The 22,680-nt window shown below is 44.4% G+C and overlaps 1 protein-coding gene and 1 long non-coding RNA gene across 2 annotated transcripts in view; one reads left to right on the forward strand and one right to left on the reverse strand.

The window, feature by feature from the left end:
• ANKH (ANKH inorganic pyrophosphate transport regulator) overlaps positions 1-22,680 on the forward strand; it is a 129,064-nt gene that overhangs the window by 54,057 nt on the left and 52,327 nt on the right. The window lies entirely within an intron of this gene.
• Positions 778-22,600, reverse strand: LOC140695720 (uncharacterized). Its single transcript, XR_012071556.1, has 3 exons — positions 22,296-22,600; positions 1,212-1,425; positions 778-960 (listed from the first exon to the last, which is right to left on the reverse strand). It is a non-coding gene; the product is annotated as an uncharacterized lncRNA (long non-coding RNA).

A 22,680-nucleotide genomic window follows, 5' to 3' on the forward strand; every position in this document is an offset into this window, starting at 1 on the left:
AGGTACAAACATGTCCATCATGATTCTACTTTACATCTTAAAAGTTAATAATTTGCATGCTTTCATAAGTGTTATTTCAACTGTCCCACGAAATTCAGAATTGCATCTTCCATCTTCCCTCCCTTGGGTGGGATTCAGGAGCTGTTGGTGGGACACAGCCCTAGGAAGAGTCAGGACAGTGGGCAGTGATGTCACCGGAGACCTAAAACAGTCAGTGTCTGGCTGCCACTCAGCTGGCATCCAAAACCTAACTTCCTGTTTAGGCTCCTTTGTGAGCAAAAGCTTGGTTTCAGATCTTAATTCTGTTTTGGCTTCAGAAGCCCAGTGCCCAATCCAGGGTCACACTGAGACCAACCAGGCTGACTCAGAGGAAGGAGCCGTCCTGTTGAGTCATCCACTCCACTTCCTGTGGGTCCAGAGTTTTCTTTGGAGGCCTCTCATCCAAGTGGTCCCTGGCCTTAGCCTGAAAAGTTTGGGAAGCTCAGAAGGATAAGAACTGAACATCTGCAGGTCCTACTTCTGGCTTTCATCTCTATGGAAAGGCATCATTTCATCCCATGAACAGCTGATTTCAAGGAGAAATAGAAAACTGTGGCAGAAGAGAATCAGAGTTCTCTGTTGTGATGGACACACATCTCATCAAAGCACTTAAACACTCCCATGTCCTGTGCTACTTTGCTGGCTTGTAGATTTATGGTAGGGGGACCCAGTGCCTGATTTTTAGGGATTTCTAACCTAAATGGATGACCCTAGTGAAAGCACATGTCAAGACATACATACCAAAATTGAAAATATTTTAATAAGCTGACCTTTCTCACAACTGGTTCAGGTTAGGAAAATTGGTACCTAAACAGCCAAGAAATTTTACAATCCTTCTTCATGAAGGCCAAGTGTTGACTCAGTCGCACAGACAGGATATCGGTGTGGCTGTGACTCTGTGGTAGGCGGTCTGAGGCGGGGCTGGGAAAGAAGAGGCACCAGAAACCTTTCATCACGTGGAATTAAAAAATAAGATGAGATTTTTAAAGGAGAACTATATTTTCTCAATACATGGCAACCTATATTGTGATGTTATAGCTAACATAACATGGGCTTCCTAAAGTGAATTCCTCAGTGCAAAGGTGCTGCCGGCCAGCTCCCTTTCTTCTTTGTTACTTATCAGGTATCAGTTCAGAGATTCACTTTTGTCTGCATTTCCTTTTCATACTTACAAGAGGTCACAAGAGGACGGTTAAAACTGTCCAGAAGATGGATCACATCTGATGCAAGAGCAGCTAAGGCCCATTCCCATTAGAAGGGCCTCCAAGAACAGCACACACAGGAACTCGCCTTCTTGCTCCTGGCGCTCTGCAGAGTCGTCCCTGCCCTCGTGACGGGAGGTTGACCTCCTGCCACGGCACAGCCAGCACTCGCTCCCCTGGCTCCCTGAGAAAAGGGTTCCCAGTGTGTGATAGTCAAATACCACGCGCTCATCAGATGCTGCCATAAAGGGAGGGTTCTGTTGGACTCCAAGATAGTTACTAGATGGCAATTATTAAAATTGTGATAACATTCCATTTAAAACATTGGAGTCCCTTGTTTTAACCGTGTTCAAGATATAGGCATACATAGATTGTTTCTCCCCTCCCAATTTTTTTTTGATGGGATGTGTAGAGTTTTGTTGGTTTTTTTTTAGGGGGAGGAGGGCAGGTAGTAAGCAGAGAGAGGTGCTACGGGGGGGAGGGGGCAATTCTCTTTCACTGATTAATGATTTTATTTTATTCAACAACTATTGAATTAGGCAACTTGTACCTAGTGGTTTTGACACAAATGTACTGAAATGGCAGAATTGAAAATTATGGTTACAAAATTGCCCCCAAGCCGCATACAACTATGTCTACTTGTGTAAGTTTTATAAATGTACCTTATCTCCCCACCTAGATTGAGAACAAAGCAGAAACTACCTAATAACTTTATGTATGTATACATACCTTCTCAAAACGTCTAGCTCAGGTACTAATCAAAATGCCTAGACACACAGGCTGTTGGAGTGAGATTGTCAAAACCACCTGCTGACTGACGTCTGGTTAGGCAGAGAGCCCGGTGTACCTGGGTAAACAGCCAGCAGCATGTGTTATCCAGTGACAGTGTGCTCTTAACTTTCCGTGTGGGAAGGTAAGGTGAATATTTTTGCACTGGGATAGAACCATCTACGAAGTTGCTATACGTGCAGCTTTGATAACATATGTCAGTGAGTCAGTGTGAGTTACTATCTAATACAGCAATGAAGTCTATAGATTTGGTCTGCAGATACCAACAAGATAATTAAGAAAAGAAACTGAGAAATTCTATGCAAACTAGAGACCTCAGAATTAATACCTAAAGCAAGAAAGGCTAAATTAACTTTCAGAAGAGTCCTGGAGAATCTCCAGCTGCCTCAGGCTATCACACACAGATACTGAGAATCATACAGTTAGAGAAACTCCACGGCCATCTGAATCATGCAAGGTGACCGGTGACTTCTCCAGTATCCCAAAGCCAGCTGTGCCGGGGCAGTTACTAGATCCCAGTGAGCCTGCGGCTCCTAACAGTGTCACCCTGTGAGAACTATCCGTGAGCACTGCTAATGGGTCTTTATTCTCCTGTGCCCAGTGCTCATTGCCTCAGCTCTGTGTGCCCACCTCCCAAGAGTGTATCTTCTTTAGGAAAGTCAGCAGTGTGACATGTGCCCCCAAAGCAGGATTTAGTGGGCAAACATTTGGGAAACCCTAAATACCATTGTCCCCTTGGAGATTTAAAACACACATTGGCATATAAAGGCTTTGAGAAGTTCTCAAAAAAGAAAGAGAGAGATGTTTAACTTTGAATCCTAAAGTTGTTCGCCTGCCTCTCGCTTTATTTTTATATATCGCACTTATTAACATCCAGGAAACAGTGTTCCTGGAACACACTTTCAGAAACACTGTACACACTTGTCAGTTTCCAAACCAAGGCTATTTCAGAGGAATGCTAGGCATTAAGAACAGAGCAGAAGCAATGGAATTTGTTTTCAGGAGGGACCTAGAGAATTTAAAGACTCCAGAGCTAAAGAAGGCATCTAATGTGTCCTGTGTAAAGACAGGAGGTAAATGAACCACCTGGTAAAAAAAAAGAAACCTTTTAGTCCAGTGATTCTGTTAAAGCTAAGATACATGCATCAAATGATACTCAAAAGGCACAGATATAAATTTCTTGGTAAAAATATCACATGAAAAATTTTTTTTCAGCTGTAATCTGACAATCTGAAAAGAAAATGTGTCCAATATAATTTTAACTATACCAAGGAACAGAACACTTAATAAGGTTTTACATTGCAAAAGGACTAATTAACCAGCCTTTCAGTCTCTGAGCTCATCTCAAGATATTTGCTTTTATGTATTCTGTGCTACAATCTGCCTTTGCAATATGTCCTGTACAGTTCTCATTTGAAAAGGGCGAGGGTTTGCTTAAGGAATCCAGAATTTTCCTTCTTCATTTTTCCATATCTCGTTAGTCAGTTTCACATGATTTTGGACTTATTTTCACTCACAGTGAGTTTCAGAAGCACATGTTGTTCAGAGGATTCTCTAATTTAGAAGAAAAGCTGCATCCTTTTCCCCGCCAAATGCAGAACATGCTGCCTGTTCAAATGGCAAACAAGGGTGCTTAGTAGGTCCTGATCGGACTTTTCTGTCATTGGAAGTCGGTTTTTTCCACCCTCTTCTTGCAGACTGCATTTTGTTGTTTGGCGGTAGGGGCTCCAGAGCAGCAACCAAATTTTGTGTTGCCATTGGTACGCCGCAGAGAAAATGGTAAATGTTTCTGTGCGTGAACGTAAAAAACCCAGCTTCCAGAAAGAGCCGCTGCTTGCAGCAGCGTGTGATGAGTGACCAGCTGTGGACCACACCTGGGTCCAGGCATTTGAGGTCCCTCCGCCAAGCAGCAGAGAGTAGCGCAGCGTTTCTGTGCACCGCTTTCTAGTTCTATTACCTCTGAAAACGTACAGCACAGCAAAGGAAAACACAAGGGCAGACCTCCCAAAGCACAGGAAGAATTGTCTATGTCCACTGCCTCATGTTACGCTGAAGCAAGCACCATACCTATTTCTTCAAAGTTTTAGGACAAGATAGTGCTAAATGCAACCTCAACCCTGCTCCAAGATAAGAAGATCGGTCCATCCCAAACCTCAGTGTACCGATCTTAAGGCCATGTCCGTTAAGAAGCAAGCTTACTGTATGATTTGTAGCAAGCTCTGCTATTTGCATATTATGTCTATCGCCTCCATGGGAAAAAAAATCCAACTGCGCCTTAAGAAGTGATCTGTCTGTGGGGGTCAGCTTTTAACCACAGCTTATTTGCAAACTACAGCAGTTAGTCAACCGGGGAAGATTTCTCTTTAAACCAGTCTAACAGCAAGAGAAAGGATTTTCTGTGGAAGAACTATTAAGTAATTGGGGTGACAATGAAGAAAGGAGAGAGAGAGAAAAGCATTTAATTGGAGCATCCCCAAAGCTCCGGTGCTGCGCCAGCTGCCTTCAGGTCACGCCCAGGGCTTCTCTCTGCAGCCCCCCTCCCTCCTCTCTTGTCTTCCCATAGCTGCAGAGTCAGGGCTGGGTGCACAGGAAACTGCCCGATACACTTTCAGCTGGAGTCATTCAGCTTTTCCCAGGCCTCCACTGTGGCGAAAATCCATGTCCTTTGAAATGAGTTCTGTTGCCTTGGAACAGCTGGTGTTCACAGCAGGCTTCCCGACCGTGCCTTCGTGCCCAAAACAGAGTGCACACACCGTGTTCTCCTTTGCTTGAGAGAATAGATAAAGCTCGACTCCGTCTACAGCCGGTGGGATTTGGTTCTCGCCCGTGTAAACAGATCCCAGCGATATTTCCGTTTATCCCAACAGAAGTTTGCCATCAGCTACGTGTTAGCTTAGCAAACACATTTGCTTTGCAGACACATTTGGTTAGCATGACTTCTTCCACTTAGAGAAACACGTTTTTCCCCCAGTGGGTGGTCACCCCGTTCATCGCTCAACAGTCAGCAACAAAGAAAAGCAATGATGGCAAATGAAGAGGCAGAGAACTTACTGTGCCCACCCCCCCCCACCCCAAACGCCAGAGAGCAAATGGGGCAGGAAACTGCTCCAGCTGGGGCCTTGCTTGCTGCTCTCCTGAGGTCACCTGGCTAGCTGGGCCACTGGGCATCACCTGCAAACGCCCAGGGCAAACTCCCTTGGGATCAGATTGGCCCGTTTGTTCTGTCCCTTCATGCCCTGAGCATCTCAGACCACTTAGACTGTGTCCCTTCAGCGAACAGTGCTGCTGGATGTCGGGTGCTCTCACCAGCCCTGATCCCTGCAGTCCTCACCACGCTGCCAGCTCTGTGCATACACCACCCCTTGGGGGTTGGGGGAAATGCCCGTGAACTGTTGAGCAAAGCCACTGAGGTGAGGGGCGCTCAGAGGTGAGATCTGTGGCCAGGCCGGGTCCGGAGATAAATGGAGTCCCGTGGGCAGTCGCTGCACACAGAGTGGGATCTGTGTGTGGCTGCAGCAACTCACAGCATCTTGTAGGCATTTTTCCAAGTTCAGGGTCCTTAGATGTCAGGGTCAAGGCTGCCTGGCTCTGCTGGCTCTGGTCAAACATCCTTCTCTAAAGATTATACCCTCTTTAAACTTGGTTAGAACATCCACTTTTTATTTAGGCTTTGTTGCAGCTAAGTACTGTACTTCTCTTTTTATCTTGGAGAATGATAGTCCCAGGTGGAGTTTTCAGCTTGTGTTCTCGGACACCCGGTTCCGGGCAGTGACACCCCTGCTGCAACTCACCTAGAAACCCTGGCATAGTCCTTTCCTTTCACCAGTGTTGATTGACAACCTGGCCCTGCCCTCAGGGAGACTGACTTAGGATGGGGATGCTCAAGGAAGATGAGAAGCAGATATCGCTTCTTGCATCAAAATAAATGTTGGCCCCCATCTTTTCCCAGCACCAGTGCCCTGGATCCTGGACTGAATACCTGGTCCTTGGAGAGGTGGTTTTTTTGGCTCATTCCTTCCCATTTCTCGTCTATTGTGCCCCTTCCTACCAGATCAGGCTTCATAAACTACACTCACAAGCTCTCAGTTTTTCCTATTGCCAGTTCTAATCTTTAGCATTTTAATCACTCTTTGCTGGTTGCACATTCTCAGTGTAGCCTCCTTGAAGGCATGGGCCTCATATTCAATCTCTTTTGTACATATGCTCTTGGCACTGGGCACGTAAGAGCTACTGACCCAGCCTTCCTCATCAAAGGATTATCAGCCAGCCCTGGTCCACGTGGTAGCTGCATGGCAGAGATTTACAGGAGTGGCAGTCAAGTGTTGGGAGGGTCCTCTCCTACACTGCTGGTGGGAATGCAGTTTGGTGCAGCCACTGTGGAAAACAGTATGGAGATTCTTCAAAAGACTAGGAATAGACTTACCATATGACCCAAGAATCCCACTCCTGGGCATATATCCAGAAGGAACCCTACTTCAAAATGACACCTGCACCCCAATGTTCATAGCAGCACTGTTTACAATAACCTAGACATGGAAACAGCCTAAATGTCCATCAACAGATGACTGGATAAAGAAGAGGTGGTATATCTATACAATGGAATACTATTCAGCCACAAAAATGACAACATAACACCATTTGCAGCAACATGGATGTCCCTGGAGAATGTCATTCTAAGTGAAGTAAGCCAGAAAGAGAAAGAAAAATACCATATGAGATAGCTCATATATGGAATCTAAAATAATAATAATAATAATAAACATAAATACAAAATAGAAACAGACTCACAGACATAGAATACAAACATGTGGTTGCCAAGAGGGCAGAGGGTGGGAAGGGACAGACTGGGATTTCAAAATGCAGAATAGATAAGCAAGATTAAACTGTATAGCACAGGGAAATATATACAAGATCTTGCGGTAGCTCACAGTGAAAAAAATTGTGACAATGAATATATGTATGTTCATGTATAACTGAAAAATTGTGCTCTACACTGGAATTTGACACAACATTGTAAAATGACTATAATTCAATAAAAAAATGTTTAAAAAAAAAAGAGTTGGGAGGGTCCCGAGATAGATGCTTGGGTAGATGTTTGACTTAATGATCGCTCACTGAAAGCTGCTTTTGAACATGTAAAACCGGTGCTGCATTACACACTGTGCACATTTCCTTCTAATGCTGTCAGATTAATGATACGTATTGAATAGTGAGAAGGCAGCTTGATTCTGCTTAGCTACTGCTTTTGACTGCATGCTGAATTTCTTCCAAACCAATTCCGATTCATTTTTTAAGCAAGGGAACCATGTTTATTTAAAAAAAAAAAAAAGTGAGCAGCAGGAAGAGGTTATTAAAGCTGGAAGAGCCGGCTAGTAGCTCAGACGTGATACAGAAGGCGCTTTGGGAACTTCATTGAATCTATATCTTGGCATTTTTAAAAACAACTAGCACGGTTACCTTCTCGCTGCCCGGTACCTCCCTGCTGACAGGAGAGCCTTAAATTTCAGGCAGGTTGAGTCAACAGTCACTTCTGGAGGACAGAGATCATCCATTCCTCCAGAAATAGGGTCCCTTCTCCAACCCCACGAGACCACACTTAGGGCCACGTGGATGTGACCCAGGGCGTCAGGATATAATTTTGGGCCTAACTCTCTCCACAGGCTGCAGCTATTCTAAAAAGCATGTAAATTACAGAAGATTTTAGACCTGTCACAGGTCTTCAAGACTAATTTTTAATCTGCCCTGAACCAGAATTGCATCCTGAGGTCCTGAGGGGCCTTGGAGGTCCCTGATGTTCTGGGGCTTCTGCTTTAGGTCAGGGCAGGTGTCCACATCGTCATACCTCCAGGGTTCTTATTTGGGGGAGGAAGAAAGGATTGGTGATTTGCCTCCTTTGATGCTAAGCACTTTCATAATTGTCAGCTCAGCTAATCCTAAAGTCTGTCCTCTAGGAGACCAAACTGGGTGAGCATTCCTATTTCACTAAGCATACTGAGTCTCGGGGAGGTGAAGTCATGCGCCCAAGAGAACACAGCAGTACCTGGGGAATCTCAGATCTAAACTGATGGTCCTCATGCTTCTCAGCTTACTCTGCTGGATTTAGAGGCCAAAGTCCCACTTCTGCCACTAATCGCTTTATGACTTTAGGTAAATTATTTTCCCCTATGACTCTCAGTCTCTCTACCCTTCACAAGAGCCAAGACTCCCTACCTTGCTGGGTTTTCAGAAGGAGTGAGTGAAGTGTGAGGACTCATGAGAAGATGGCCAACACGGACGGCTGAACACACTTACGAAATTACTTGAAAACAGTCAGCGCTTCACACAATGCTGCTAATCTATGCAGGGATGAATATGAACGTAATTTTAGATTTCTACTTTAAAATGTATTTTCCAAAAAGAAAGAAAAGGAAAAGAACCAGCAAAAAGGAAATCTGAGTGTTATTTCGGTTGTATTTTAAGGTTCTATCCCCTTTCAAGAGCTACAGCCAATGTCAACACATCTTTAGTTTGTCTGATCTTTTTGTGGTTTGCAAAGAAGGTGGATTGAGTGTTTTTCAAAGTTGGGACTTCCTGTTTTCCCCTGATCAGTGTTTTTCTCTTTGAATTCTTCAGTTTTTGTATCAGCCAGGAAAACATTTGGTGCAGTTGTATCGGACTAGTCTTGGGTTCATACGTGTTTGAGAGGGTTAGAAATTAGCTGATGTAATAGTTTATGTCATATTTTATCGTTTAGTATACTTTCATCTTCACATAGCAGTAAGTAATTATAGAGAAGGATCTTTCGTTCTGTAGAAATGGTCTTTTAGGAAGACCAAGGGGAAAATTCTTCATGCATTTTAACTTGCGGAGAAACAGCACATTCTATATTCAGCAACTGAAAGGCATCATAAAGCCTTCTTTAAAACAGATTTAAATATACTGTCAGAGTTATTTTAGGCAATGAGGAAATCTATTTGCTACTCAAAGTCAAGAAACATCCTTGGTTTTATCCTTAAAGTACAATTTTTAAAAATTTGCACTTTGCCATTTAGAAATTTAACAAATAGCCTTGGGAAATAGCCTTTTACTCTCAGTAAAACAGGAAGAAATGTTTACTTTGGTTTGTTTCTAAGTGTTAAGGAGACGTTATCAAGCCAAAATCCTGAACATTTCAAAAAAATTTCTAGCAAAGAAACAGGGTTTTTGTCACCACAACTCCAGAAGCACAATATGAGTTTAGAGTAATTGAAGTGGACCTAAATAGATAGTGAGGACATCAAATTTGGTTTCAAAAACATGCATTTAAGCCATCAGGAAGCTCAAGAGTGAGACTTGGTAGAACAATTCTAAGACTGAGGATGGAATGATTCTTAAATTCTTATATAAATGCTGTTGTTGGTAATGCCAAATGAGTTTAGATGTAGTTATACCCAAAGAGTATACCTTTTTCTTATACGTTTCTTTTCTTTTTGCACAGCTGCTTAGGGCTCATGCACTTTTGTTCTAAAATTCCCTTTCCTTTCATTTTGATTGGTTAGAATTATCCTCCTGTGAACGACTTGGCTTGTAGGGCTGTGCTGCTGTGTTCACATCTCAGCGCTGATTACAGCCCTGTGTGGGCTGCACCCCACGGGCCTACAAGGCCTGGACTCACCCAGCTTCAGGATCAAAGGAAGAGCTCGGAGTCAGTGACAGAGACATCAGTGGCTTCATGGATAGGGGAGCTTCCATGTCTGAAGCAAGGTCCTGGAGCCACACCCCACCACGTGCAGTGGACGGTGGGCAGGACACAGTGGGCATCTTCACTCCCGTGGGCAGAGGGTGGTTAGCAGTTATAGGGGGCATTGAGGTCAGGTTGGCTCATTGGTTACCAGGGAAACCAGCAGAGGGGCCCACCCATCGCCACCCCTTTGATAAGAACAGTCACTAGCTGGGGCCTGGGGCAGGCAGGTAGGAAGGTCAGTCAGGAGAGTAGGGTGTAGGTGAGGCAGGGACTGGTCCTGCAGGGGATGCGCAGGGAGCAAGAGAACAGCCGTAGGCACTGGCTGACCATGCACAGCGACAATCCTCCTTCCCCACGTTGTCTCCCCACCCCCACTGCTTTCTCCATCTTCAGCAACTTGAGTCTGTCCTCTTCCCTGTCATACAAAACTGCCCTAATCCTCAGGACAGTCTGTCAGATGCGCCCCTGATTCTCAGGTTTGTGGGGGATGTAAAGAAATATTCAGAGACACTTCGTGAGCGCGCAGCGTCTTTGCCTGGCCCTGGGATTTTATTGACCGCTGTGCATGACATGGTGGTCAAAGAAGCTTGACACTCTGTTTGATCATCATATCGTGTTTAGTGATCAGAAAAGAGCACAGTGCCAGGCTGATATTCCGTACTCACTGAGTACATGTGAATGAATGAACCCGTTTCATGAATAAATAAATAACAGCAGTAATACCCATGACAGGAGCCGTCACGTGGCTGAGACTGGTCAGTCAGGGGTTCCTGGGAGAGAAAGACTTGCCCGTGATCTCAGAGAATGGGCAGGCGCTGGCTCTTCAGCTGGAATTCAGAGCTAGCACAGAGAGAAAATTCGGAGCTTGGAGTCTTACCAAAGGGAGCATGGATGGTCCTGTGAAGTTCACAGGACTCCAAGAAGCCGACTCTGTCCCTGCAGGCTGGGTTAAATACCTTTATGCTGTAGTCAGACTGTGTTACAGTTGTTATACCTATTTGTAAATGCATCATGACTGAGGTGCTAAAGACAAAAAAGGTGGAAGTAGGTCTCAAATGGCTTTAAATAAGCGGCAGCAGGAGGGTGAGTTAAACAAGAGAATATTCCTCTTTTCTTATGCCCAGAGTTCTTGGTTTTGGAGACTCGCAGCTGTCTTTTGGACAGCATGCAGCTTCCAGAATTCAGCCTTGTGTTTAAAACTGTCAGAAATCAGGGTGTTTTTCAAGTGCGATGAGCAGAATTCCTTCTAAGAGGTGTCATCTCAGGTGATCACAAAAAGCACACCAGCAACCCATCAAACTTCGCTTTGTGGAGTGGTTCTCTGGCTTTGCCCCCTGAGAATTAGACATTTCATTTATTTTGTGTGCATCGGTGAAGTTGCTTTCCTTTTTCATTTTATTTATTTATATATGTATGTATATATATATATATATTTTATTGAGTTATAGTCAGTTTACAATGTTGTGTCCATTTCTGATGTACAGCATATTTTTTTTTAATTTTTAATGGAGGTACTAGGAATTGAACCCAGGACCTCATGCATGCTAAGCATGTGCTCTACCATGGAGCTATACCCACCCCCTACTAGATTTCTTTATCACGTTTTCTTGGTTATCCTCCCGTACAAAGCTGAAAATCATTTTACTCAGGTCCAAATGAACACCCAGATTGCTGGCCTTTTTACTGAAACCCCATTAAACTTACTGATGAGTTCAGAAAGCTCTCTGCTATGTTCTCAACAATGTCTTGTCCAGAAGGAACATAGCTTGCCTTTTTATTTCGGTCTTATTTCATGAACTTCAGGAAAATTCTGTGATTTTCTGCATTTAGGAACTATTTTCCTTGTTGAGTTTATTCCCAAGAATTTTATAATTCTCTTTCTTATAGCATGGGAGAGAGGCAGTTTATTAGTCTAACATTGGTCCAATGCATTTATTAGTCTAATAAGACACAGAAGCCATCAGAAACAAAGAAAGAAAAGAGGCTTTTCTTTTTTTATTAACACATTACTTTTTTTTTCCTTTTTTTTTGGAGGAGTGGTAATTAGGTTTATTTATTTATTTATTTATTTATTTATTTATTTATTTAATGGAGGTACTGGGGATTAAACCCAGGACCTTGTGGGTGCTAAGCACACAATCTAACAATCGAGCTATACCCTCCCCCTTAACAAATTATTTTTAAATAACAGACGTATGGTAAGTAGTTTTATTAGAGAGTTATTCTTTTAGCAATTTATATTAATATTTTCCTCAAGGATGCTTTAAAATAATGAAGTGTCAACGGGTAAGATTCAGTGCTTGTACTGCACATCGGTCCTTTTTCCTTTGGAGTCTCTAGTCTGGGTGGAAATGTCACAGGACTTACAAAGGCTTAAATAACCCCATGTGGCGGTGGGTATTTTGGGGAGGCTTCACTGTCTGTTCTTAGTTTGTACCAGGAGACATGCGTTCGCCATCCACTATCCTAGAGGCACTGAAAGAGTACTGAGCACAACCATTAGACCATCTGGAGACCAGGTGGTACCCAAGCTGCTGTCCTGCTGTCAGTGGGGCAACATCACCGATCTTCCCGTTTGGAATCATTAGGGTCTTGAATGGGGCTGTAGTACTTTAAGGGATGCCCTTCCTAGATGCTCACGGGGATCCCTGGAAGCTTCGGTCCAGTGAGCTTTCCCAGCTGCTCATCCTGTAGGACTTCTTTGCCCAAAGTGCAGGATAGAGGCTGACCAGGCTGCACACTGCCACCTATGAAAGCATCACTGGGGCCAGGAGCCTGCTTTTGACTTCTTTCAAAGAGAAAAAGCCTCAAGGAAGATTTTTTTAACCTTTTTTTATTGAGTTATAGTCATTTTACAATGTTGTGGCAAATTCCAGTATACAGCACAATTTTTCAGCCATACATGAACATACATATATTTATTGTCACTTTTTTTTTTGCCGTGAGCAAAAAAAAAAAATATATGTATATATACAAGATCTTGTATATATTTCCCTGTGGTATACAGTATAATCTTGTTTATCTATTCTGCATATGCCTGTCAGTATCTACAAATTTTGAACTCCCAGTCTATCCCTTCCCACCCCCCCAGCCCCTTGGCAACCACAAGTTTGTATTCTATGTCTATGAGACTGTTTCTGTTTTGTATTTATGTTCTTGGTTTTTTTTTTAGATTCCACATATGAGCGATCTCATATGGTATTTTTCTTTCTCTTTCTGACTTACTTCACTTAGAATGATGGTCTCCAGGAACATCCATGTTGCTGCAAATGGCGTTATGTTGTCATTTTTATGGCTGAGTAGTATTCCATTGTATAGATATACCACATCTTCTTTATCTAGTCATCTGTTGACGAACATTTAGGCTGTTTCCATGTCTAGGCTATTGTAAATAGTGCTGCTATGAACATTGGGGTGAAGGTGTCTTTTTGAAGTAGGATTCCTTCTGGATATAAGCCCAGGAAGTTTTAACTTAACCTAATACATCTTCTTAGAGATGCTCATCAACTCCTCAAACTAAATTGCCATTAGATAAAGGTAATAATTTTCTTTAGTAATAATTATTTCTAATACTTAACCATCTGGATGAGTAAAGACGTTTCTGTGTGATGACACACCCCCCTTCCCCTCTCTGTTAATAGTGGGGAACTGTTTATCCTGCCTACCCTCCAACATCCACCCACCATCCTCAGTCTAGTGTTGAAGGACGAAAGAGCCCCAGGCTAATGGCCTCCCTGGCTTCTGGTTTGGGCCACACCATATATTAACCAATATTAGGCAAGTCACAGAGTCTCTTTGAGCCTTGGTTCCTTTTCTACAAAATGGGAGTTTTCCATACTTTCCCTGTTACTATAGCATTGCTAGGTAAAACCAATGAGATAATGAAGCATTGCTAGATAAGGCACATCCAGGACTCCCCTATACTGCATATGCAAGAGGTTGGTATTCTTCATGTGATCCATAAATGTTCCTTGAATTAATTATTACACACCAGCAACAAATATGCTTCTGTGGCTGCAGCATCCTTCAGGTTCAAGGGCCAGGTGGAGAAGGGTGCAGATGTCACCTTTCACTGGGTCCCCTTCATCCCCTTGCTCATATGGGTGAGAGGGCTGGAGCAGGACAGCTCTTCAGGCATCTCTGATTTTCAGAGATCCAAAACCAGAATTAGAGTCAATCTAGATTTACAGACTGAAGCTCAGCATGTGCATTAACTAACTCATTATTATATATATGAAATAGTGACAAAAATGTATTCATTCTCTTCCGTCTAGAAATTTTCAAAGCACTTTAATTTGATCCACATTATTCTATAGCTTATTAATTTATCCTGTCACTTGAAAAATGTTCAGCATAATGCATGGTTATAGTTGTGCAGACAAAATAAATTCAGAATATATAATTCTTAAATCCCTGCAACAGCTGTTGACACCATTTGACTCTTTCCTGATTCATTGGTGCTACCATGACACTCTCTGCCCTTTCTTGAATTGTGTTCTAAACAGTTTGTTCAGTGAGATGATTTGACTTTATCTAGAATCTCATGAATCAGGTAAAATAATATAAACCAATAATAGCAGTGGGGGTCTGGGGAGGTCATGACAAAGCTGCTTGCACACAGCAGAGCAAACACTGAAGCTTTATCACATTAAATATTGTCTATCTGAATTTGGGAGTTCCATTCTCAGCGTGTGTACGTGTCTGTGCGTGTGTGCACGTGTGTGTAGGACTCGGGTATAGAACATGCATGGGCTGGGTGGACTAACCTGTTTAATGACTAATTTTGACTCTCTCTCCCTCGCCTCCTAAAAGCAATCAGATCAAAAGCCCCAAACCCTTAGAAACCTTTCACAATACTTGGCATGTGCCGGTCATATAAATACCAGCAGTGAGTCATAGCTGAGCCCCATGATGCAGAAATAAATGAATCCTGCAGCTGAGAAGCGAGTAAAAATTTTGGATGAGTTAAAGATTCTGGGATGATATTTTATCCCACGTGTTAGAGAAGCTCATAAGCATTCTTGTCCATGTCTTTAGAAGGCCACCGTAGAGAACCCTTAGCCTCTCTCCCACCCCAGGCATGGTGAGGCTGGCGCCTAAGCTTATGGACGGCCCACGTGGTGCTGCGTTCCCAGGTTTCATTTGTACCCTTCACCGTGCTGTGTGGTGCTGATGACAGAGCATTAGTGACCTGATGTCTTTCATCCTCCTTTTCTTGGCACGGCTCAGATGCATGATGACTTCAGTCTCCCTCTGTTCATCCTCCACATTTACACTTGTAGGGCTTGCTACCCGTGACTGTTTAAAAAATAATCTTTGCTTCAGGGTCTTTGGAATTTTCCATAAGAAATAGACTTTATCCAAAAGTTCTCTTTGTTCTGATCAGCTAATCCTCTCTGTCTAAAGTAAGCATTTGGCACCAGCTGCGATATCAAATTCAAAGTGGAAGGAGGGCTTGGTTCAGGATAATAGAGTGATGGTTAGGATCGTAAGCCCAAAGGTCAACATGTTCTGGATTCTTCTCCCAGCTCTGTGTCAGCCTGGACAAGTGGTTTAGCCTCTCCGTGTACCAGTCTTTCTCACAAGTATGCTACGAGATGATAGTATGTCCCCCACAGGGTTGTCGGGAGAATTAAAGATCTTAGAACAGTGTCTGTCACAGTGCAAGCACTCAGTAAACATTAGCCACCAAGATAGCTCTGTTGTCATTAGTACCATGGTCATTGGGTTTCATAAGCTCCAAATGCAAATAGGCATTCTCTTTTTCTTCCCTGAGAAAAAATGTGTTTATAAATGTCAGTAGAAGTTCATAGATGACATTCTGGAATGTTGCAGCATTTTTTTTTCTCCAAGCTGAGAGTTTTTATGCTGGAGGGAGCAGGTTGGGTCAGCATGCTCAGCTGAGGACAGTCCAGTCCAGCTCCTCCAGCCCCCCAGTGCATGCCCAGCCCCAGCAAGTTACCCAGTTACTCAGCCGCCCTCCCTCCTGAGTCTGGCTGTCCTTCTGCTCTGCCCCAGACAGGGCCGATCTGGCTCAATACAAGTCTGAGTCAGAAAAGGAATGGAGCTTCTGAGCTGCTTGCTCAGAGATCTACAGCCGAATTATAGGTGCTAATCAGGAAAAAAATCTATTACTAATTACAGAGAGAGTATGTAGGGTATGTAAGTGTGTGGGCAGAGAGAAAGCATAAAAAATTAGACTCCCCAGATCCCAGAGTTAATCTATTCCAGACTTGTTTATGGAGTTGTTGTGCTGGTTGTTTTTTTGTTTTGTTCTTTTTTTAACATAAAAGCATTTTAAAGTCGGTTCTAAAGTGGAATGGATGTAATCTTGAGATACTAACCAAGAAATATTGTCATTTGGGGACCATATAACTTTATAAGTATTTTAAAAATGAGTAGGAAATGCAGAAATGTTCGTAATAGTAAAGATGTGAGATCAAGGTGAGGAATAAGTAAGGATTCTTAAATTTATGGGAAACTTTGGTTTTTTAAAGTATGCTAGAATTTTCATAGTACTATTTCTTCTTTGTCAAGCCTCCCACCATCTTGAATGAAAGTTAAATTTAGGCAAATAAGCTTTGTGTTTGAATAAAAGATCAACAGGATATGAGGAGGGTCCTATGACACTAAAATATACCCTTGAATCAACTAACAGATTTCTAGACTGAAAAGCTCAAAAGTAAAATGCTTTTTGTTTCCCCTGAAGTGTTGAAGAAACCAGCAGGGGAAAACTGAGTTAGCCAGACTTTGTATCTGTTTAGTAGTTTGTCTCTGTGCTTTATAGAAACTCTTCTCCAGGTGTGAGGAGTGATGGAGAAAACCCATGTTATATTTAAGACTTGCCCTGTGTTGGCTCCAAGCTTTCAGGAAGCACTAAATATGGACAGCACTGAACAGAGCAATGACTCTGGACCAGAGAGCCCAGGCTTCATTTTACTGCCACTCCCTTTAAACCACAACCTCATGTGTGGGTGTCAAGTTCTTGGCCAGAGCTCCAGCTAGACAGAGCAAGGGTGTCTCCTTTAGAGGGATATAGATCCTTGAGAAAATAAAACATGGCTGGAAAACTACCGGGAAGACCAACGATCTAATTTAACCCAAACCACTTTTTCAAATACAGGCGAACAGAACAATCAGAGTGGAAAATTACAGGAACCCAGACTTAGAGGATGGAAATCCAAAGATGCTGTTTATCCAGGTCATTAGAAGCTGTTCCCACAGGTAGCTTTGCCTACGCGTGGACTTCTGAATCTTCCACGTGTCCCAAAACACAAATTTTTGAAGACCTGGGGTTTGGGAAAGAGTTTTAAGCTATATTTCTTTTGCAGCAATAATATAGTGAGTTTGCTTCATATCATAAAAGGTGTCAAGGGATCACTGAAGCTATAGACAGAAGAATAGTCTTTTATCAAAGAGATTAAATGACAATCTAGCAAAACGGAATTATTACCGAGCCCTGTGTCCCATTGGTTATTCTAATCCAGGATGAAGCAAGTAAAGAAACTATTCCTCTTACCGAAGGTAAAATAATGGGACCTTCAGCATTTCATGTAATAATCTGCTATTTTAGGGAACCAGTTTCGAACTCAACACCTTTTTTGTGGAAGAATTTGAAAAGCCATTTCTAGATGAGCAACGTGATTATTTTTTTACCATGTGGCCATGAATGTCAGTTACAAGCTCGGGGTCCAGCTGCTCTTGGCACTTCCTGAGCTGCACGGCCACCTCTTTTGAAGACTTGTTGCCCTTACAAGAACCCATCTTTCTGAATTTGGAGATTACCGCCCTGGTTACCTGTCACTTAGCACTCGGCAAGATTCTCTTAGCTTCGCCAAGAAGGTTCTCTTATTGTTTAACTCTAAACTTCTGATTTTCTTCTCACAGCAGCTGACCTCTGTTACAGAATTTGACTTCACAGGGGAACAGCTTGCTCTGTATCCCAGTTGACATTTGAAGGACACAGGAGAAAAGGAGTCGGAAAAAATCTTTGCTTCAGCTTTACACTTAAGAGGCTAATCCTATGGCCCCATGTTGCATCCTATTTATGTCCGTGTGTCTACAGTTAAGCAGTCACCTTTATCTAGTACCTACTGGCAGCCCCAGGTGACACAGTAGAAACAGCAGCGGAAGTCCTTGCCTATCTCATGAGAAAATACCACAATTACGTGAACGTGTACGAGCTACTGCCACCTCTTTGCATATTTTAAATACATAGATTCTACCAAAACATAGGTTTCTTTATCAGAAAACTAAACGTGCAGTTGGAGGATTTTATGAACGAACAGATACATAGCTGGATATTGTAGTTAACGCATTCGTTTGTTCACATATTTGAGTTTCAACTGTGTGTCAGGCATTATGCTGAGTAGAGGTGGGAAAGCTGGTGATAAACCAGCCCCGTCCCTGCCCCAGGCAGCCTGGTGAGACGGGCACTCAGGTACCCAGGCAGCCCCAGCACCGCCTGGTAAGTGCGTCATGGGGCCGGGGTGGGGGGTGTTGCAGGGCACGGGGGAGACCCAGGCTTAAGGCACGCGTCCCAGAAATGTGATTCCCAAGCTGACTATGAGTTCACCGGTGAGTGGGTTGGGGACAGGGGTGAAGGTGATTCTGTGCAGAGGGAGGAGCTTGGGCCAAGGCCTTTAGCTGAAAGAGAGCACGGCGTATCCAGAAAACTGCAAATAGTTGATGCCTCATGAAACACTGTGCAAGGGGAAGTGTAGAGATCTGAGAGCGGACGGATGAGCAAGGTCAGAGTGGCCTTTGTGTTTGTTCACTGGTTGCACGAGTAGGTATCGGATGCCATCTACCCACGTGCCAGACACTGTTACAGGGCCACAGAGCCACATTCCTGGAGCCGCGGTCTACAAGCAGGGTGCAGCCCTGAAGCAGCTTGGAGACCCTTTTTTTTAAAGCTTAATTTTTTTATTGTAGTATAGTTGATGTACAATATTATGTAAGTTATAGGTGTCCAGTATATCGATTCACAATTTTTAAAGGTTGTACTCCATTTATAATTCTTATAAAACATTGGCTATGTTCCCTGTGTTGCACAATACATCCTTGTAGCTTATTTTATACATGATCGTTTGTACCTCTTAATCCCCTCCCCCAGCTCGCCCCCTCCCCTTTCCCTCTCCCCCCTGGTCACCACTAAGTGTTTGTTCTCTATATCTGTGAGTCTGTTTCTTTTTTGTTATATTCACCAGTCTGTTTTATTTTTTAGGCTCCATATGTAAGCGATAACATACAGTATTTGTCTTTCTCTGACTTATTTCACTTAGCATAATACCCTTGGATGCTCTTGTAGGAACTGAAGATTTTTGTGATCTGACTCGAGCGTGGAGGCAAGGAGGGCTTGGGGACAAGAAACCCGCTAGGGACCTGACCCACAGCATGGCAACAGGGCTGGTGAAAACTGGACAGATTCAAGAGTAACTAGGGAAGGCATACGGATGGGACCAAGAAATCCTGTGGGTGTGAGGGTGAAAAGACATCCAGGGAGGTCTTCGGGCTTCTGGGTGGGGACCCTGGATGCATTCATTCGAAGGGAACCCAAGGGGAGGGCCAGGTCTGTAGGAACCCAAGTAGCCTAGTAGGTGGTGAGCTCAGTTTTGGAAACGTGGAGTGTGAAGTGCCGGGGAGGTGTTCGGATGGAGATGTGTGGGTCTGGTGCTTGAGAAGCCTGAGAAATCTGGAGAGATGGACCTGAGACCCCCCCACCCACCCCGGCAGAGTAATGGAAGTTGTGGGCGGGGGCGGGACTTCTGAGCTGGAGTGGAGACTGAGAAGAGGTGCGGGCCCCTGGGAGAACCCTGGGAGTACTAACATTTAAGAGACAGAGAGAGAGAGAGAGAGCACCAAGGAGAAAGAGCTGGAGCAGAAGGAATAGGAGGAAACCCTAGAAACTTTAATGTCCTTGAAGCCAAGGAGGAAAAAGTGCTTCAGAGAAGGAGTGGCCAACAGGGTCAGATCTGCTGAGGGGTCAGAAGGATGAAGACAGAAAGTGCCAGTCTGGTTTAGCAGGAAGAGCACGTGTCGCAGGCAGGGAGTCAGAACCCAGAACCCAGCGGGAGGTTTCAACAAAGCATTACGTGTTGACTACCTGTTATGTGACCAGACCATGTCAGATGTGGTTCTGGGGATACAGACAGGGTGCCTGCATTTTTGGAGCTGCTGTTCTAACAGACTGAGGAGTAAATGCGAAAAACAAAAGTGGAAATAAGGAGCACACATAACGCTTGATAGACGTCTATGGAAAGAAAGTGGGAAAGAGGGCGGTAACTAGAGAAGTCAAGAGAAGGGTGATTTTTCAGATGGAAGAGGCTTAAGCAGACATATTTACATGCTTAATGGGGAAGGGCCAGTCAAGCAGCCAGGATCAGACCAGCAGGAGAGGTAGATGGCTGCTCCTGACAAGGTCAGAGAAGCGCAAATGCAGAGACCCAGGTTGATGGCCCCACACCCGCCCAGGTCAGACTGGCCTTTCCATTGTAATAGGTGAGAGCAGGTGAAGAAGGGTTTGGGGCAGATGTGTTTTGTTGAGGATTGTTTTAGGGTGAGAAGCAACGAGAAGTTTAGTTTCTACCTGATGGATTCCGTATTCCGGATGAAGTAAGGGGTGAGGTTTTCTGCTGAGGAGGAGGCAATGAGGCAGCCCAGGAATACAGAGAGGAGGGAATGGGAAAGACGGAAGGAAAACTGAGCAGCTAACAACCTGGTCGAGGAAGGAGATGATGAGTGGATAGTGGCAGCAGCCTGTGTTGTTGGATACTTGATTCCAGCCGTTCTTGAAGCCCAAGTAGAAGTCTGTAAATATCGATAAGAGAGGAACAGGTAAATAATTAGATGAATCCGGGACCAAAGATTTGGTGAGCTGTGGGCATTGACAAGATTGTGGTTAAAGTGATGAGCATCGCTTTAAGGAGGACAGACTGCAGGAGCCAAGAGAGAAGAGTGGCAGGGGTGGGGGGGGAACCGAGAGAATGAGAAATTTAATGAAGTTTGGAGTTGGGGGGGTGCGGGGAGAGAAACTCACAGAGCTCCCAGCCCGGAGATCAGCTGTACTGCCGGTGAGCCAGGGCTGCTCTCAGGGACAAGGCGTCACCTCCTGGACCCCTTCCCGGGGGTGCGACATTCTGCCCAACTAGTGAGGAACGCTTACTGTTAACATTGGCACGAAATGATGGGCAGGACTGGGGTGAGGCGGTGACTCCTGGTGTGGAGACTCTCAGTCTGCAGTATAGAAATGTTTCTGGCCTCCCGAGCCCACCTTTAAAATGTCAGCGTGTCTTCTAGGGTTTAATGATCTAAGACAGTTCATCCCGGGAGATCACATGTGGGATTTGTTAGCCATTTCCCTGGAGGTTGTGTGTGGTTTTTGGTTTTTTTGGTTTTTTTTTTTTGTCTGTTTTGAGTTTTTTGTTTTGCTTTGTTTTTTCACGTTTTAATATCCTGTCGTTCTGCTGACTTTCTGGAGGAAAAAGTTAGGCAATAGAACACCATGAACCTGGCAGATGCTGGGAGATACTAAGGCAGGTAAGACCCAAGAAAAGCCTTCTGGAGCCAGATAAGTTTTTAAGTCAGACATTCTGCATTGCCGAGTGCCCGCAGCACGGAGAACCCTGATTGAAGGGTGAGGAGGCAGGGGGCCAGGCCATCTGGGATCAGAACCAGGCTGAGGTCGAACGGCAGCTTCCTATTTACAGTGATTGGAGTCCTGTTAGCTGTGGCCCTGATCTAACGTGTCTTTACTTTGGAAAGCCCATGAACATTTAGAAACCTGCCTCTAAACAGCCAGTGAGCCTCTGTACTTAGGACTGTCTTGGGAGACAGAACTGTGACTCCAGGCCTAAGGCACTTCGAAGCCACCTTAAACACGTCTGTAACTGAATTTCAAAGCCATAGCTTTTCATCTTTCAGCAGCTGTTCTTCCTGGTCTTGGCTAGAGATGCAGCAGTGTTTGCGAGTGGCGTGGCCAGGACAGCACTAGCTGACTGATTGATGCTGACCTATAGCATTGTGACCTCCCCAGTATGACATGGAAGGCTTGCTACATCCTTACTGTGTTTAAATTTATCTCTGGAGTGCTGCAGGGCTGAATCTCAGACTCCTTTCTGTCTTTGTCCTGTCTAGATGGTCTCATTTAGTCTCCTGCCTTTAGATACTACCTATACGCTGATCACCTCCAGGTATCCACAGCCCGGACGTCCCCCATGGACTCCAGGTTCACGCAGCCAACTATCTTACCTGATGACTTCTGTGCTTGGAATCCTAACGGGCGTCTCACACCCAACAGGGGACTCCCCAGTGGAGGTCTTGCTTTGTCCTCCCAACCCTTACCTCCCCCAGTCTCCTCAGCTCAGTAAGTAACTACACCATTTAATTAGCGACTTACCAAAAAACTCAACCGTCGGCTTCGATTTCTCCCTTTTCCGCGCACCCACCATGTAGTCCATCACCAGAGCCATTTATTTTACCACCAAAAAGCTCTCAAGTCAATCACTTCTCTCCGTCTCCACCCCCCGGCCCGCACCCAAGTCTAGGCCATCGCCTTCTCTTACCTAGATAACCACAGATCTCCTGACTTCCTGCTCTGCCGGTCCCTCTTCAGACCACGTCCATCCTTGCAGACAGCAGGAGCCTCTGTCCCACCTCTGCTTGGACCCTTTGACGGCTTCCCACTGCTCGTAGAACAAAGACCGTGTTCGTGTTCTCCACCGTGACCAGGAATGACCTCATCATTGCCTACCCTTCCAAATTCACCTTACACCCCTCTCTCCTCTCACTGGCTGCTCTTCTGATCCTTAAAAACACCAAGCCTTCCTCCAGCTCTAATTCAGCTGGTTCCTTCTTGTTCTTTGACCCTCGGCTCAAATGTCATCTCTTTGAAGGGGCTTCCTTGTCTGGGTCATCTGAATAAGCTCCTCCAAGGAGTCCCCAGCTCAT

This window comes from Vicugna pacos, chromosome 3 (genome assembly GCF_048564905.1).
Source record: "Vicugna pacos chromosome 3, VicPac4, whole genome shotgun sequence".
Lineage (NCBI taxonomy): Eukaryota > Metazoa > Chordata > Mammalia > Artiodactyla > Camelidae > Vicugna > Vicugna pacos.